This window comes from Dendrobates tinctorius, unplaced genomic scaffold, assembly GCF_039654945.1.
Source record: "Dendrobates tinctorius isolate UK_male_01 unplaced genomic scaffold, ASM3965494v1 ptg000124l, whole genome shotgun sequence".
NCBI classification, from domain to species: Eukaryota; Metazoa; Chordata; class Amphibia; order Anura; family Dendrobatidae; genus Dendrobates; species Dendrobates tinctorius.
The window spans coordinates 6,310,936-6,329,180 of NW_027361792.1; positions in this window are offsets into that span (position 1 = coordinate 6,310,936).

Here is an 18,245-nt window from a genome sequence, read left to right on the forward strand (position 1 = left end):
AGGTAGCGTCGCCTAGTACACTAGTAGCATCACCCAGAACACTAGCAGGTAGCATCACCTACAACACTAGTAGCATAACCCAGACCACTAGTAGCATCACCCAGAACACTAGTATCACTCAGAGTACTAGTAGTAGCATCACCTAGCACACTATTAGCATTATTGCCTACAACAATAGTAGCATTGCCTAGAACACTAGTAACATCTCCTAAAACACTAGCAGTAGCATCACCTAGAATACTAATAGCATCACCGAAAACACTAGTAGCATCGACTAGAACACTAGTAGTATCACCTAGAAAACCTGTAGCATCACCCAGGACACTAGTAGCATCACCCAAACCACTAGTCGTAGAATCTAGAACACTAGTAGTAGTTTTTCCACCAACATAGAAGAGGATTCTTTACTGTTAGGGCAGTGAGAATCTGGAATTCCCTGCCTGGGGAGGTGGTGATGGCGAACTCAGTCGAAGGGTTCAAGAGAGGCCTGGATGTCTTCCTGGAGCGTAACAATATTGTATCTTACAGTTATTGTTAGGTTCTTTAGAAGGACGTAGATCTGGGGATTTATTCTGACAGAATTTTATAGGCTGAACTGGATGGACTAATGTCTATTTTCGGCCTTACTAACTATGTTACTATGTTACTATCTCCTAGAACACTTTTGTTAGCCTCATCTAGGACACTAGTAAGCAGCACCCAGAACACTAGTATAATCTAGAACACCTCTAGCATCACCCAGTACACTAGTAACATTGACTAGTCCTAGAAATCTTTTTAGTGACACCTAGAACACTTTCAGCATGAAGCTATACCTAGAACTTAACACCTGCACAATGTTCTCTCTAATAAAAATAGAACTAACAATTCCAAACTTTTCGGGCAGGTACAACAAAGTGATTGAGGCATTGATTAGAACATTATTTAACCCTTTGTTCTGCATTCATAGGGAATCTATGTCCTAGATAAGGGCATGATAGAGGTTCTTAATTTTATCTCTAAGAACTCTGTATAAAATTGTCGCCCCTCTGGTATTTTTGATTAATGGGCAGATTTTATATCAATGGGTGGGATAGATTCATGTGTCCTCTAGGGGATGCTCTCCAACGGCAATGTGAATAGGGATGGACCTCATCATTCTCGAGGGTCCACACAAGGGTGTGTGTGATGGTGGAAGCCTTCTGCAGAATTGGTTTCCGTTGACTGCTTTAGATATGCCATTGCAATGTTTCATAAAGTCATGTTTGAGCCTTTGGTGGCATATTTGTCCTTGAACATGGACATCTTATATCCATGTTGGATCCTTGATATATTAGTCTTATTTATACCAGGACATGGAAATCAGTAACAAGAGGTTTCTGCAGCAGCCAAAAATGTAAATCCCTTCCCGCACACAGTAGACAGAACGTCTCTTTCTATCTTACCCAATTATACCACTTCGCCAAGTACTGGAAACTAAGAATTTTTCAATTTGCGTTTATTTTTTTCCTTTCATGCCTCTTCTCTGTCCAGAGTTTGTACATGTTGGAACAAAAAAACTCCAGTAAATTTTGTGAACAGTTTTGAAAACAAAAAAAAAAAATATCAAAAGCATAAAAAGTTTTGTAGTTTCTGACATTCAAACTTCTCTTCGATCGGACAGTTCATCCCCCCGGAGTCAGAGATCTCGTGTCCTCCTTGTTACTATTGCTGAACTTACTTTCCAAAAATATCATGCAGCTGATGTAGAACCTGTATAAAAAAAAGAGTCGTGTTTAATGATTTTGGGTTCGGCACCTTGATACAATTCGAAATCTCGTAGAAAGGAGAACTCATGATTCTTCATGTAACGATCTGTTAGCTAAAAATGGGATTCTGTAATCGGACAGGACCCTGTTTAGTAGGGTCTACAATGTCCCTTGGTCTTCACCCCCTGACCCGCATACAGGATTCTGGTCTTGCTTCTGGGGCCCTCTAGTTGTATCTGCAGAGTAACTTCTGACCGGTGCAACTCCTGGTAGTAGAACTGGAGAGTCAGAAACTAGAACACAGTCAAATCCAAAAATGTAGTCCATGGATAGTGTGACGTAGACCAGATTTGGCTGCCGAATCCATTCTGCTATTGGTCTGCTGACCAGATCTCTCGAATGGCAGGTCAAGAGAGACTCTGTGATTGGCCATCTGGTGCGCTGCCCATGCGCCACCCCTTGACAGAGACTGGAACCGGATTAGGCGGCGATGATGACCAAATCAACCAATGAAAATTTGGACAAAAACTAAAAATTTGAATCCAGAGTAGAACTAATCCTGAAGAGATAAAATGTAATCAATCTATGAGTAGAAATTAGGGTTGGACTGGCCCACCAAAGGACCAGAAGCTCCTTTAGTGGTGGTCTCAGGCTCAGGCACCATAACGTACCTCAAGGATCTTCCTTTAGAGCCAATTACTTCCCATCCAGTCTATTCCTTGTAAGATAATTCACAAATAGTCCGTGGTGTAATTTCCTTTGGTGGACCCAAGAACCCCAGATGGACACCTAAGAGGATGGAGAAACCTATGGTGTAAGGAATTCGGGGTTACCAAGTCTCATCCTAAAGTTAAATTACCGTAATAATAAGAACTGTTGGGAATTAAAAAAGTGAAACTTTTAGTGGTAGATTTGAGTTGCTGAAGCCTATGAGTCGGACATGCTCATGGCCGGCAATAATTAGGGCAACGTAAGTATAGTCAAGGAGCGCTCGCCCTCGGGCCTCGCCTGCAGCCGTTCGTGTATGTTCTAGTAATCGTTGTTTAATTCTAAGTAAAACAAATCTGGTGGAAACTTCACAGAGGATCATTAGTGGCCACGTGACAGCCATCTCGGCAGAATATTCACAACAAGGGTCCGGACCGCGGCCATCAATCAGCCGCTCACAGGTAGGCTCCGATTATGTAAGTAGCCGTCGTGTATAGGAGAGTGGACACAATCGTGTTACCGATTATGATGAATCTACAAATGACTTATCCCATCAGAGGAAAGGAGCGATTACACGCGGACGGAAAAAAAGAGAGAAAAAGAAAACAAGAAGACGACCTTCATAGAGGTCACAATCATTAGCTGAGCCACAGGGGGAGAGAGGTTGTAGTACCCCGGGAAGGGATCGTTGAGGGGTCTAAAGGCCTACATGGTATATGGATGGAAGGGGCTTAAAGCAATATAGTACATGAATGTGTAATTCTGATAGATAGAAGGATGGCTAGATTGAAGGGTAGATGGATTGAAAGAATGGAAGAAGGAAGGAAGGATGGATAAATGGAAGGATGGGTTGTTGAAAGAACGGATTGATGGATAGATGGATTGATGGAAGGGTGGATGGAAGGGAAGGAGGAAGAAAGGATGAATGGGTAAATGGAAATATGGGTAGATGGATGGATGGATGGATGGATGGATAGATGGATGGAAGGAAGCAATGAAGATAGATAGATAGATACATAGATACATTTTGTAGATCCCCATGGTGATTGCATGCTTTTGTGATTTTACTTTTCTAGGGTCGTTAAGCCGTCAGCCTCTTTGATGCGAGGATTCGTGTTCCCGATGTTTTATGATCTGTCTGTAGTCTGGTGCGGATTTATATAAATTGTCTCCAGGTGAAGTTGTTCTACAGAACCCTCGAAAAATAGAAATTCATCTCGTCTTCTCTCTCCGTACAGGCCCAATTTACAGGCAGAAATATGGGAAAACATATGCCCTGGAATCACCTTCCACAACAGCTGGGAATTATCCCCTTTTCACGCTGCCCCCTCTCTCGCTTTCCCTTCTCCGCACAGAAAGAGAGAGAACTCTAAACATGGATTATAGTCGTCGCTGAAGTTCTCATTAAATAAACCGTCCGCTGACATCGATGCCATAAGCAGATTTCATCTCCCGAGGAGGAACAGTGAAAGAAATGTAATCACCGGCTGAAACAAAAGGCTGCTTATGTTCCTGGCGTGAGAGATTCCAAGAGTGACATCTGCGCCATTTTAGGGCCGTAGAACTTATAGGACGCTCCGGGAGATGGAAGTGTCTAGAAGCAAAAACAAACAACAAAATCACAATTTTTTGTGTTTCCGTGTAATAAACGAGTCCAAGTAGTCAGGGACTGAGGATCTGATATTATATTATTACTTCCCTCTTGGATGTTCCCCCATCACCTGTGAGTGATATTATTGAGAAGTGGAAGGAACCGCAGCAACTCAGCCACGAAGGGGAGACCCCGTAACGTTATAGAGCGGGAGGGCCGAGTGCTGAGGAGCAGAGGACAGAAACGTCTCCACCGCTCTGCTGACCCCATAACTGCAGAGTCCAGACCTCCTCTGGTATCAGCACAAACACTGCGCCCCGCTGGGAGCTTCATGGCTGAGCGGCTGCATGCAGCCGTACATCACCAAGCACAATGTTGAGCGTCGGATGGAGTGGTGTAAAGCCGTCACCACTGGACTCTGGAGGAGATGTGTTCTGTGCAGTGACGGATCGCACTTCTCTATCTGCGTCTGATGGAGGAGTCTGGGTTTGGTGATGGCAGAAGGATGTTACCCGCATATCAGTGAGGAAGGAGTGCCCCTTTAACAGTCGTTAGAAGCCATTCTACACATGCTGGTAGATGGAATGTGCCCATTAGTTGTGAAGTGCTGAAATAATGAATTGATTTGTCCATAAATTTATCACTTCACTCTTGAAGGTATTATTGGGTGCTGAGGACAATGGACGGTCTATGTGCGGTGTCCTCCGCCAGCCCCTCACACACTGCCGCCATTGTCAGGATGTTAGGGCATCGCTCACACTGGAAGCTTTGAATATCTGTAGAATGTTAGTTTCATCAAGTCACGCAACACAAACACCGTGACACCCCGAAAGCAGGGAGGAGGCGAAACACAGCGGACGGGGCCTGAGATGGCGCGTGACCATGTCCAACACAAAACCTAATAACAATTGTATATCGGCGCTATTCAGACATCGCATAGTGCGGTGATCAGGGTGTCTTATGGATTGTGCTCTCGTTTGGTTACTGTACAGTGGGTACGGAAAGTATTCAGACCCCTTTACTTATATTTTTCACTCTTTGTTTCATTGCAGCCATATGGTAAATTCAAAAAAGTTCATTTTTTCCTCATTAATGTACACTCTGCACCCCATCTTGACTGAAGAAAACAGAAATGTAGAAATTTATGCAAATTTATTAAAAAAGAAACACTGAAATATCACATGGTCGTAAGTATTCAGCCCCTTTGCTCAGACACTCATATATAAGTCACATGCTGTCCATTTCCCTGTGATCCTCCTTGAGATGGTTCTACTCCTTCATTGGAGTCCAGCTGTGTTTAATTAAACTGATCGGACTTGATTTGTAAAGGCGCACACCTGTCTATATAAGACCTCACAGATCACAGTGCATGTCAGTCCAAAGGAGAATCATGAGGTCAAAGGAACTGGCCAAGGAGCTCAGAGACAGAATTGTGGCAAGGCACAGATCTGGCCAAGATTACAAAAGAATTTCTGCAGTACTCAAGGTTCCTAAGAGCACAGTGGCCTCCATAATCCTTAAATGGAAGAAGTTTGGGACCAGCAGAAGTCTTCCTAGACCTGGCTGTCCAGCCAAACTGAGTGTCATGGTTAGGACATGGTTAATGTCCTGTTCTCACAGGGTTAACTTTTGCCGGCCTCTCTTTGGGAGGGGTATTTATACTCACTCCAGACTAGGATTCCCTGTCAGCTATACTGTTATTCTGGCTGTGTGTCTGACCGACCCCCTGGTGTGCATGTATTCTGCATTGCTTGTTTGATTCCCGTGTAGGACCCGGCCTGTTCCCTCACTCTGTATTCCGTCTCTCGTTTTGGTACTATTGTCTTCTCCGGTTCTGACCTCCTGGCTTGGCTATTGTTACTCTGTTGCAGTTTGTCCCTATTGAACCGTCCATTGTCCGTTCTGATTTTCTGATCTCTTGCTACGTCCTGACTATTCACTCTGTCTAATCCTTTGGTACTGTCCTGCTATCTCGTGCTTTGACCTGGCTTGATCTGGATTCTGTCTCTGTCTATGCCCCTTGGTAACATTGTCCCGTAGCTACCTTTCTAGGAGTTTCCCTGCAGCTCCTAGCTCTGTGGAGCTTAGGCCACGCCCCCAGCAGTCACCTGCTTCAGGTCCTGATAGTCTGAAGCACGCATCTTCACCGCTGCTGTCCCGCTCCACAGGTATCTTTGAGCACTGTTTTTGTACTCAGGACACACGCACTGGCTCAGTGAGCAAGTGCAGTGCGGTGTTCCTGACATTATAGCTGACCATTTCAGTTTTTTTTCTCTGAAAAAAAAAAAAAAAGTGTGTTATCCTCATGGATCCCATACAAGCTTTGGCTGATCAGGTCAAGCACCTGACCCAAATGTTCCACAAACTTAATGTGGACCAGCGCACGATGGCCCATACCCAGCAACAGTTGGTGGGTACTGTGCAGGGGGCTGTCACCGCAGGGGCTCCTAGTTCTGGGGGTAGAGATGTGTCATTGGCATCCCCCGAATCTCCGGTCAAATTGCCAGACCCTTTCTCAGGGGATAAAAGGGAGTTCTGGTCGTTCAGAGAAGGATGCAAGCTTTTTTTTTCTCTGAGGCCCCGCTCCTCCGGGGATGAGTTCCAGAGGGTGGGGGTCGTCATTTCTCTACTTCGGGGGGCTCCACAGGCATGGGCTTTCTCTCTCTCTTCCTCTGCTCCTGAACGTATGTCTGTGAATTTGTTCTTTGAGACTCTGGGGCACATTTATGATGAGCCTGATAGAGTGCGTCTGGCAGAGGATATGGTGATGAGTGTGACACAGGGGAGGCACTCTGCTGAATGGTTCTGCACAGAGTTTAGACGTTGGACTGCCGAAGTATCCTGGAACGACGCCGCCCTGAGGGGGTTGTTCTGCAGGGGCCTGTCTGACCATCTGCTGGACGCTCTGGCATTACATCCTCCCCCTGATACCCTGGAGGATGCCATGATGCAGGCGGTCTGTATGGACCGGAGACTCCGTGCTAGAAAAATGATGCAACAAGAGTCTCCCTTGTACCCCAAAATGTGTGACACTGCACCTGTATCTGAGCCCATGGAGGTTGGGTCAGTCTCGGTTAAGGAGAAAGAGAGAAGGCACCGTAGAGACAACCTACTATGCTTTTACTGTGGAGCCTCTGGACATTGAAAAAGGAATTGCCCCTCCTGTCCTTCTTCAGAGAAACCATCAGAGAAACGACTGAGTATGGGCAACAATCGAGGAGGTTGTCCAGACTCCCAGGTACATTTTTTCTCATGTACAAAGATGGTGCTCCAGGTTGAATTGGAACTTGCTGGTGGCCCTGTTATGACTACCGCCTTTGTTGACTGTGGTTCCTCCATTAATCTGATTGATGCCCAAGTTGTGACTCTTAATAAGATAGGGACAGTCAGGTTCAAAGACCCTGTTAAAATTGTGGCTGTTGATTCATCCCCTCTTACCCGGGATGGAATTTGCTTTATGTCTGAAGTTTTTTCAATGAAAATGGGTTCCACTCATGTGGAGAAGTTAAGTTGTTTTATTATGAATAATCTGCCTGCAGGACTGGTATTGGGGATGCCCTGGTTGCAGCGCCACAATCCTCTCATTCATTGGGTGAAGGGGGAGATCATCCGATGGGGATGTAATGATAATGGTTTGTGTTGTAACACGGTTCCTTTTGTCAATCCGATAAGATCTGTATCTGTGTCATCTGTCTGTCTGGAGGGTATTCCGGAGTACCTGAGAGACTTTGAAGACGTATTTTCCGAAAGCGAGGCTGAGGCGCTCCCACCACATAGACCATATGATTGTGCTATCGATTTAGTACCTGGAGCCAAATTACCCAAGGCTCGTTTGTTTAATTTGTCCGGGCCTGAGCGCCAAGCTATGAAAGAGTACATCAAAGAGAGCCTTCGCAAGGGGCATATTCGGCCCTCGGTCTCACCCGTGGCAGCGGGATTTTTCTTTGTAAAGAAAGAAGATGGTGGTTTGCGACCGTGCCTCGACTTTCGGGAACTGAATAAAATTACTGTTAAGAACACGTACCCTCTCCCGTTGATTCCTGATCTATGCAACCAACTCACGGGGGCCAAATGGTTTTCTAAGCTCGATCTACGAGGGGCTTATAACCTTATAAGGATCCGGGTGAGGGACGAATGGAAAACAGCCTTCCTGACAACTGAGGGGCTGTTTGAAAACCTGGTTATGCCCTTCGGCCTCACTAATGCTCCTGCTGTTTTTCAGAACTTCATTAATGTTGTTTTTTCTGACTTGATTGGGCGTTATGTAGTCATCTACTTGGATGACATCTTGATATACTCTGAGGACAGTCAGTCACACTGACACCATCTACGTACGGTTCTTATGAGACTCCGGGAGAACCATTTGTATGCTAAGCTGGAGAAGTGCTAATTTTTTATGCAAGAACTGTCTTTTCTGGGTGTAATTGTATCCGAGGAGGGATTCCGCATGGATCCAGGGAAGGTTCAGGCCATTACAGATTGGGTGCAGCCTCATGACCTGAAGGGGTAGCAGTGATTTCTGGGCTTCGCTAATTATTATAGGAAGTTCATTAAAGGGTTCTCACAGGTGGTGAAACCCTTGACGGACCTCACTCTCAAAGGGGCAGATGTAAAAAATTGGTCCGTGGCCGCAAACAATTCCTTCCTTACACTAAAGAAGTGTTTTACCACAGCCCCTGTGTTGGTACAACCCGATTCGTCAAGACCTTTTATTGTCGAGGTCGACGCTTCGGAGGTGGGGGTGGGGGCAGTATTGTCACAGGGCCCCTCTACCCTGACTGACCTCAAACCCTGTGCCTTTTTCTCTAAGAAGTTCTCTTCGGCCGAGAGAAACTATGATGTTGGTAACAGGGAATTGTTAGCGGTTAAATTGGCCTTCGAAGAATGGAGGCATTTTTTGGAGGGGGCCGCTCATCCCATTACGGTCATCACTGGTCATAAAGACCTGCCCTATATTGAGTCTGCTAAGAGATTGACCCCCAGACAGGTTCGGTGGGCACTTTTTTTTCTCGATTTCATTTTACCATCACGTTCCGACCAGGGTCTAAACATGTAAAGGCAGATGCCTTATCCCGAAGTTTTGATTCTGTGTCCCCTTCAGAACCTCCTTCCTCCATTCTTCAACCGGGAGTAGTTGTAGCTGAAATCTCCTCTGAATTACAGAGAGAGATTCTGGAAGCACAAGCTTCCAGAAATAAACCCCCAGGTAAATTGCTTGTACCCAAACAATTCCGCCTCACACTCCTTCAAGAATTTCAAGATTCTGTGTTAAGTGCACACCCTGGTATTGCAGCTACCTGGGGGGCAGTAGCTAGGGTTTTTTGGTGGCCCTCTATGGGTACTGATATAAAAAGGTTTGTAAATTCTTGTGGGGTGTGCGCGCGCTCTAAAAGCTCTCAGGTCCGGCCGGCCGGGGAATTGGTGCCATTGCCAATTCCGGATAAACCATGGACACACCTGTCTGTTATGATTGAGTCACCGTAGGAGGCAAAAACAGAACTGCTAGCTAAGTCCAGAAAACCAGAGAAGTTGGCAGCTATCGGATTGCAGACCCCTGAACCTATCAACACAACTAGCAGTAGCCGTGGGGGGTTCCTACGATGCCCTAGACCCCTCGATCACAGGCGGAGAAATAACTAGGCCTAAAGAAAGAAAGGGGAAAACTAAACTGCCCCAGAGCAGACCCCAAAGCAATAGGCAGCCCCCAACATATAATGACGGTGAAGCAAGATAAAAACACTAACACAGACAGAAAGATAGACTGAGCAAAGACGGGGCCCAAACTACCTAGATAGGAAAGGACAGGAAGGCTGCTGTCTGCAATCCGTGAAAAACCCTATGAAAATAAGAGCCAACAGACTGACAGTGAAAAAGGCCCTGAAGACGCTAGGCTTCAAAAAAGCTATGTCAGTACTCAGGAATATTCTGAAGACAGAGCTACAGGCAAAAGGAGATTCAGCTCACCCCAGCAGGGAATGGCAGAATCCAGAAAAGCAAGGAAAACAAAAACAAAACACTAATGCTAACAGGCAAAGCAGAAAACTTAGCTTTAGAGGAGCAGGAATCAGACTGGTGTCCTAGAAGTCAACAGAGAAATCACCCGCAGGGCAGAAGGACGTCGGCAGCCTTATATCCAGTCTGTGACTCCACTCAGCCAGTCATCCTCATCAGGCTCAGGTGCCTGATAATCAGGCTCATTACCTTCCTTCACCAGAATAGGGAGTTCACCAGACCTCAGTGACGAAGGGGAAAATGAACTCACAACACCTGTCCATGGACTTTATCACTAATCTTCCATCTTCCAAAGGCAACTCAGTGGTATGGGTAGTGGTTGATAGATTTTCTAAGCAAGCTCACTTTGTGCCATAACCTACGTTACCATCTGCTGAAACCTTGGCCCGCTTGTTTATACAGCACATTGTTCGATTGCATGGAGTGCCTGTGAACGTGGTGTCGGACAGGGGTGTGCAATTTGTGGCCAGGTTTTGGAGAGCCTTTTGTATGAAGTTGGGAGTCACGTTGTCATTCTCCTCTGCCTATCACCCGGAATCCAATGGACAGACTTAACGCACCAACCAGTCGTTGGAGCATATTCTGAGATGCCTGGCCTCCTCCAGACAGGAAGACTGGTGTGAGGTATTGCCCATGGCAGAATTTGCATTCAACTGTCGTATTAATCAGTCTACCGGAAAGTCTCCCTTTCAGGTCATTTATGGGTTCGTTCCGCAGTTTGGGGAATTTTCCCATATGGATTCGGTTTGCCCTGGTGCCGAGGGGATGGTACAACAGTTAAAAACCCTCTGGAGGGAGGTGCAGGGGAACATCTCCAAAGCCCAGAAGTAGTATAAACATTTTGCGGACAGGAGGAGGGGGTTGGGCCCTGTGTTAACAGTGGGGGATAAAGTCTGGTTATCCACCCGTAACATCAAACTTAAAATACCCTGTACGAAGTTGGGCCCAAAATTTATTGGCCCATACAAGATTGTAGAGGTGATCAACCCGGTGGCGTACAGATTACAGTTGCCCACCGCCTTCAAAATATCTAAAGTCTTCCACAGGTCCCTATTAAAACCTGTGGGGACAGTTAGAGAAGATCCCTCATCTGTGGCTCCACCAGTGTTGGTAGAGGGTCAACTGGAGTACGAGGTAGGGCGCATCATTGAATCACGGTGGGTGCGCCGGAGACTTCAGTACCTTATTCATTGGAAGGGATATTCCGTAGAGGATCGGTCATGGGTTCCGGCCTTTTCGGAGCACTCTGATCGACTGGTGCGGGCTTTTCATGCCAGATACCCTGAGAAACCTGGGGGTCCAGTGGCCCCCCATTAAGAGGGGTACTGTCATGGTTAGGACATGGTTAATGTCCTGTTCTCACAGGGTTAACTTTTGCCGGCCTCTCTTTGGATCTGGGAGGGGTATTTATACTCACTCCAGACTAGCATTCTCTGTCAGCTATAATGCTATTCTGGCTGTGTGTCTGACCGACCCCCCTGGTGTGCATGTATTCTGCATTGCTTGTTTGATTCCCGTGTATGACCCGGTCTGTCCCCTCACTCTGTATTCCGTCTCTCGTTTTGGTACTATTGTCTTCTCTGGTTCTGACCTCCTGGCTTGGCTATTGTTACTCCGTTGCAGTTTGTCCCTATTGTACCATCCATTGCCCGTTCTGGTTTTCTGATCTATTGCTAACGTCCTGACTATTCGCTCTGTCTAACCCTTTAGTACTGTCCTGCTATCTCGTGCATTGACCCGGCTTGATCTGGTTTCTGTCTATGCCTCTTGGTAACATTGTCCTGTAGTTACCTTTCTAGGAGTTTCCCTGCAGCTCCTAGCTCTGTGGAGCTTAGGCCATGCCCCCAGCAGTCACGTGCTTCAGGTCGCTGCTGCCCACTCCACAGGATTCTTTGAGCACTGTTTTTGTACTCAGGACACGCGCACTGGCTCAGTGAGCAAGTGCAGTGCGGTGTTCCTGACACTGAGCAATCATGGGAGAAGAGCCTTGGTGAGAGAGGTAAAGAAGAACCCCAAGATCACTGTGGCTGAGCTCCACAGATGCAGTAGGGAGATGGGAGAAAGTTCCACAAAGTCAACTATCACTGCAACCCTCCACCAGTCGGGCCTTTATGGCAGAGTGGCCCGACGGAAGCCTTTCCTCAGTGCCAGACATATGAAAGCCCACATAGAGTTTGCTAAAAAACACATGAAGGACTCCCAGACTATGAGAAATAAGATTCTCTGGTCTGATGAGACAAATAGAGAACTTTTTGGTGATAATTGTAAGCGGTATGTGTGGAGAAAACCAGGCACTGCTCATCACCTGCCCAATACAATCCCAACAGTGAAACATGGTGGTGGCAGCTTCATGCTATGGGGGTGTTTTTCAGCTGCAGGGACAGGATGACTGGTTGCCATTGAAGGAACATGAATGTGGCCAAGTACAGAGATATCCTGGATGACAACCATTTCCAGAGTGCTCTGGACCTCAGACTTGGCTGAAGGTTCACCTTCCAACAAGACAATGACCCTAAGCACACAGCTAAAATAACTAAGGAGTGGCTTCAGAACAACTCTGTGACCATTCTTGACTGGCCCGGCCAGAGCCCTGACCTAAACCCAACTGAGCATCTCTGGAGAGACCTGAAAATGGCTGTCCACCAATGTTCACCATCCAACCTGACGGAACTGGAGAGGATCTGCAAGGAAGAATGGCAGAGGATCCCCAAATCCAGGGATGAAAAACTTGTTGCATCATTCCCAAGAAGACTCATGGCTGTACTAGCTCAAAAGGTGCTTCTACTCAACACTGAGCAAAGGGGCTGAACACTTGTGCGAATTATCTGGTTACTGTAGGTTAGTAATATTCCAGCACTGTATGTTGGTATTATTTATGCGCTGTATATTGATCCTATTTGGTCACTGTATATTATTACGTGGACGCTATATGATGGTATTTTTTAGTTATTATATACTGGTATTATTTAAAATGAACCTGTCATCTGTATTTTATACCCCAAACTAATGGCATGTATATAAAGTTGCTTTAATGCTGATTAAGTTCCTTACCATACTCATGTGTCAGTGACCTGTCAGTCATAGGCAGGCAGAGGGCGGGATAGGGAGAGAGGGCAGAAGAGCCAGAAGTGCAGGGGCCACCCCCATTGCACTTCTGACTCATTTGCATACAATTTCATCCATAGTTTTCTCTAAAACAGCAAAACGGATTTCTACTAGAAAGGTAGGGATTTAATCAGCGTTATGGAGCCTTTATATACATGCCACCAGTTTGGGGTATAAAATCCTGATGACAGGTGCTCTTTATGTGTGCATGGTGATATTCAGTCAGTGCATGTTATTATTTGGACACTAAGGGAATTTCCAGCGAAAATCAAAATTTCACATGTGAGTTATTACGATATTCTCTGTCAGTGCTGCCCTTTGTAGTCTATGCAGTGGCCGTCGCCTGCTCGCTGCCTGTGACGCGCATGCTGCTGCACACAGCACAGTTCATTGCCTTGCCTGTGCCTTAATCCTGCATCACCCAATCACATCCATAGTGCACCCAGGAGCTGAACTTCACCAGGTCTCGGGATGACATTTCCCCCCCAGTCCCTCCATGTTTTCTTCTCTGTCTTTTACTTGCACCCTGTGGACTCCCCTCTTCTGACTTGATCCCCTGCATAGAAATAAGGTTAAATCGTAAAATTCTGCCTGCCAGGAGCCACCACTAGGGGGAGCTTACTGCATACATGTCAATCATTAAACAGTCTACAGGGAGCTACTGAGCTCCCCCTAGTGGTAGATACGGGTAATATCCATAGGGGATGCAGCGCTGCTCACCACTAAAACAGAGCTTTGACTCCATATATACAGGTGCTTCTCACAAAATTAGAATATCATCAAAAAGTGAATTTATTTCAGTTCTTCAATACAAAAAGTGACTCTCCTCTATTCTATAGAGTCATTACACACTGAGTGATCTATTTCACGTGTTTATTTCTGTTAATGATTATTATGGCTTACAGCCAATGAAAACCCAAAAGTCATTATCTCAGTAAATTAGAATACTTTATAACACCAGCTTGAAAATATGATTTTTAAACCCAAAATGTTGTCCTACTGAAATGTATGATCAGTAAATGCACTCAATACTTGGTCGGGCTCCATTTGTATCAATTACTGCATCAATGCGGCGTGGCATGGAGGCGATCAGCCTGTGGCACCGCTGAGGGGTTATGGAAGCCCAGGTTGCTTTGATAGCAGCCTTCAGCTCGTCTGCATTGTTGGGTCTGGTGTCTCTCATCTTCCTCTTGACAATACTCCATAGATTCTCTATGGGGTTAAGGTCAGGCGAGTTTGCAGCCAATCAAGCACAGTAATACTGTTGTGTGTACACCAGGTATTGGTACTTTTGGCAGTGTGGACAGGGGCCAAGTCCTGCTGGAGAACAACATTTCCATCTCCAAAAAGCTTGTCGGCAGAGGGAAGCATGAAGAGCTCTAAAATGTCCTGGTAGACGGCTGCGCTGACTTTGGTCTTGATAAAACACAGTGGACCTACACCAGCAGATGACATGGCTCCCCAAACCATCACTGATTGTGGAGACTTCACACTAGACCTCCAGCAGCTTGGATTGTGGCCTCTCCACTCTTCCTCCAGACTCTGGGACCACTGACAACAGATCAGTTCTTTTTCTCCTTGGCCCAGGTAAGACACTTCTGGCGTTGTCTATTGGTCATGAGTGGCTGACACAAGGAATGTGACACTTGTAGCCCATGTCCTGGACACATCCGTGTGTGGTGTGAAGCAATGACCCCAGCAGCAGTCCACTCCTTGTGAATCTCCCCCACATTACTGAATGGCCTTTTCTTAACAATCCTTTCCAGGCTGCGGTTATCCTGGTTGCTTGTGCACCTTTTTCTACCACACTTTTTCCTTCCACTCCACTTTCCATTAATATTCTTGGATACACACTGTGAACAGCCGGCTTCTCTAGCAATGACCTTTTGTGGCTTCCCCTCCTTGTGGAGTGTCAGTGACTGACTTCTGGACATCTGTCAGGTCAGCAGTCTTCCCCATGATTGTGGAGCTGCTGAAACAGACTAAGGGACCTTAATAAACACTTAGGAAGCCTTTACAGGTGTTTTTTGTTAATTATTCCAATTTACTGAGATAATGACTTTTGGGTTTTCATTGGCTGTAAGCCATAATCATCAACATTAACAGAAATAAACACGTGAAATAGATCACTCTGTGTGTAATGACTCTATAGAATAGAGGAGATTCACTTTTTGTATTGAAGAACTGAAATAAATTCACTTTTTGAGGATATTCTAATTTTGTGAGAAGCTCCTGTATGTAAATCTGCCAGACTTATAGTTCTAGAATGAACATTCGCTTTATTTCTTGATCCAAAAAAGTTCTGTAACATTCTCGTTTCTCATTCTATCACAATCTCGCACCATTTTCATGATTTCTACTTCCGTAGTGAACAGATCCTTTCTCTGATAACCTCTCCTGATCAACATCGACACTACTGGTGCGAATGGTAAGAGCTCTGATACACTGTAACAAGCGCTGCAGCTGTTAACATGACCCGGCCAGGCTTAGAAATGTAATCATGGATGTCAACATTTATTGACGGCAGGCAGAGATCTTGACAATGGTGAGAAATTGAAATTTTTGTATCCATCTGTCGAGCTGGATCGGTGGGTAAGATTCTGGATCTGGTTTTATGCATTGTGGTGACAGCAGCTCGTTGCTTCTCATAACTCGCACCAGACGGAAGACAGCGACTGATTTTTTTCAGCTGATAACAGATGACAAGTGCGGTACAGATGCGATGAAAAGCGGTGTGGTCTGATCGTAAATACCGGTGCACACAAAGCAACATAAACACATGTAACGTCCGCGGTATAGGAGCCGCATAGGAGCCCCTCCCCCCGTAAGATTGCAATAGCTCTAAATTATTTATGCAAATCAGTTATGATTTATGTAAATTAGGTCATTAAGTGCATAGTTGACTATTCTGAGATGTTATATGTGTTCTAGTGTCATTCTGTTAGAGCCATAGGTGCCTATGCTGCTGGAAGCTCAGGTCAGTAGAACCAGTTGAGCCCAAGTGTTACATTTGGAATATGGACTCTTACAGACAATGACTTGGACGTTACCTGCAATCTCCCCTTTGGGCCTTGTTGCTTTGCTATCAAGCATACTACTTGGTCTTAATGTTATATGTGTTCTAGTCTCATTCCTTTAGATCCATAGGTGCCTATGCTGCTGGAAGCTCCGGTCAGTAGAACTAACTGAGCCTGAAAATTATACTGTATCTGGAATATGGTCTCTTAACACACAAGGACTTAGACTTTACCTGCAATTGCCCCATTGTGCCTGATCCCTGGTTTCTTTGTAATTACGCCTATGCTGCTGGAAGTTCAGTTCATTAGAATCATCAACTGAGCCCAAGTGTTATATTTGGAATATGGACTCTTACACACAAGGACTTAGACTTTACCTGCAATTGCCCCATTGTGCCTGATCCATGGTTTCTTTGTAATTACGCCTATGCTGCTGGAAGATCAGTTCATTAGAATCACCAACTGAGCCCAAGTGTTATATTTGGAATATGGACTCTTACACACAAGGACTTAGACTTTACCTGCAATTGCCCCATTGTGCCTGATCCCTGGTTTCTTTGTAATTACGCCTATGCTGCTGGAAGTTCAGTTCATTAGAATCATCAACTGAGCCCAAGTGTTATATTTGGAATATGGACTCTTAGGCTGTGTGCACACGCTGCGGAATCCGCTGCGGATTAATCCGCACGGATTTTGCAAAAACCGCAGATAATCCGCAGGTCCAAAGACCTGCGGATTATCTGCGGTTTTGCCTGCGGTTTGGTCCTGCGGATTCACTATCTCCACAATGGTGGAGATAGGAACCCGCAGCGGTTTCCGCAGAAAGAATTGACATGCAATTCTTTCTGCGGATTCAAAACCGCAGCAAATCCACGCGTTTTTTTCCGCAGCGTCGGCACAGCGTTTTTTTATTCCCATTCAAATGAATGGTACTGTACAACGCAGCTAAAACTGCTGCGTGTCCGCAGCGGCCAAAACCGCTGCGGAAACGCAGCGGAATCCGCAGCGTGTGCACACAGCCTTACACACGAGGATGTGTATCATTCTGTTAGATCCATAGATGACTATGCTGCTGGAAGCTCAGTTCAGCAGAATTGCCAAATGATGCCGAGTGTTATATCTGGAATCTTACACACATGGACTTGGACTGCAAATGCCCCATTCTTACAGACAATAATTTGGATTTTACCTGCAATTTTCCAGTCGGGCTTGATCCCTGGTTGCGTTGTAATAAAGCTTACTACTTGGCTTTTATGTTTTATGTGTTATAGTCTCATTCTATTCGATCCATAGGTGCCTATGCTGCTGGAAGCTCAGTTCAGTAGAACCAACTGAGGCTGAACACTATATGTGGAATATGGGCTCAGTTCAGTAGAATCACCAATTGTTTCCAATTGTTCTATTTGGAATATGGACTTTTACACACATGGACTTGGTCTTAAACTGTACTTGCCGCATTGCGCCTGATCCCTGGTTCAATGTTGTAATTAAGCACAACACACGGCCCTGATGTTTTGTGTTCTAGTCTCATTGCGTTACATCTATAGGTGCCTAAACTCTTGGAAGCTCAGCGCCTCAGAATAGCCAACTGAGCCCAAGTGTTGTATTTGGAATACGAATTTCAAAAAACTGACCGTCACATCCAAACATAGACTAGGTGTGAACAGGTGCTTACCTAGATTCACCAACTCATATATAATCAAATAAATAAGGCAGCACTCTGTAGCGCCATAGCTTGCAAACATGAAATATGAAAGTTGAACTGCATAACTGCATTAGAAATATGAAAAATTGAGAATGCTTAGCGCATAAAATGGCCAATTCTTGTGTATCTGGAAGCCACGTTAAGGCGATTCTCGTTTTCCAAAACCTAACACTGCCTTATTTATTTGATTATATATGAGTTGGTGACTCTAGGTAAGCACCTGTTCACACCTAGTCTATGTTTGGATGTGTCTATCAGATTTTTTAAATTTGTATTCATTAGCCTTCTGACTGAGCACTTCGCCTTTTAGCTGCAGGCGTTTTTAATCACAGCAGGGCCACAACCCCCCCCCCACAGAGATATAGCTTTCAGTCCAAGAG